This window comes from Coenobita brevimanus, chromosome 49 (assembly GCF_032717465.1).
Source record: "Coenobita brevimanus isolate Jiangsu-jjx chromosome 49, ASM3271746v2, whole genome shotgun sequence".
In the NCBI taxonomy this organism is placed as follows: domain Eukaryota; kingdom Metazoa; phylum Arthropoda; class Malacostraca; order Decapoda; family Coenobitidae; genus Coenobita; species Coenobita brevimanus.
The window spans coordinates 21,989,644-21,990,866 of NC_137002.1; positions in this window are offsets into that span (position 1 = coordinate 21,989,644).

Genomic DNA, 1,223 nt, shown 5'->3' on the forward strand with positions numbered 1-1,223 from the left:
GTAGCCCAACTTTTCTATAGGGGGGTATAATGTTCGCCAATCCCAACATTATTTCCTCTGCAGTAGGCCAGAACAGAGACACCTATGATCATTTTTTGGTCAAAAATTTCACCTGGATCATAGTAGACAGGCATTAATAGCCCAGGGAGCTTTCGTGGTTTACCTAATTGGAGTGGCCTCAGTGGTGGTGGCGATGGCTGGTGAGGCCGTTATGTCACGCTGGAAGTAGACCCTCACTCTCTACCTCATCGTTTCTGCCAGCCCACCTCGTCCAGCTTAAGCTTTCGTCCTACCTGTCGCCCTCAGTCTCTACCACTATTCTCTGCAACATCGCCTCAGCCTGCCGACCTCAACCTAGAGTATGCTTTCCTCCTACCTGTCACCCTCAGTCTGTACCAGAGTTCTTCGTCACCCCACTTCTACTTTTCATCCCTGTTTTTCCTGCTGTCCTCGTCCTGTCTAACGCTTTAGCTCTTTGGCATCTTCCTCCATATGCTGTCCTCGTCCCACCACCCACCTATCGCTCTCTGAAACCTCACTTTGCTTGATTTCTCGTCCCACCTTTCACACTCGTTCTCTAACATCTCATTCTACCTGCTAACCTCGTTCTACCAACCATCCTCGCTCTCTGGTACCTCACTCTACCTGCTACCCTCGTTCTACCTCCTACCCTCGCTCTGTGGCACCTCACTGTACAGAATTTGCTACCCTCATTCTACCTACGTCTGGGTGTCTGCTTGTCATTAGTCATTAAAAAAAAAAAAAAACTTTCTGTAATTCTCCGTATATATAAATTTCCTATGAAAAGTAAAATTTATCGAGATAATTCGACTTTGAGAAATAATCATACACAGATAAAGGCCATAGGACAGGATCAAAAACTTGGCTTTTAGATCAACTGTAAAGCGTGGGAGCTGCACTGAGCGTCCCTTCATGTTCATATGTCACTATTATTATTATTATTATTATTGTTGTTGTTGTTGTTGTTGTTGCTGTTGTCATCATCATTATTATTATTATGTATACCGTCCAGTACAAGTTCCAGCAGTGTAAAATGATGTCTCTGAACGCCAAGCATGAATAGATAAAGTACAACAAAGATACATTGGCAAGTACAGTATAACTACCAGTGACGCAGAAGAGCAATGCTACAGGGACAAACGAGACATCCACTGAGCCTGGCAGCGTAACATAAGTAACAAATGCAATATACCAGTGTCAAC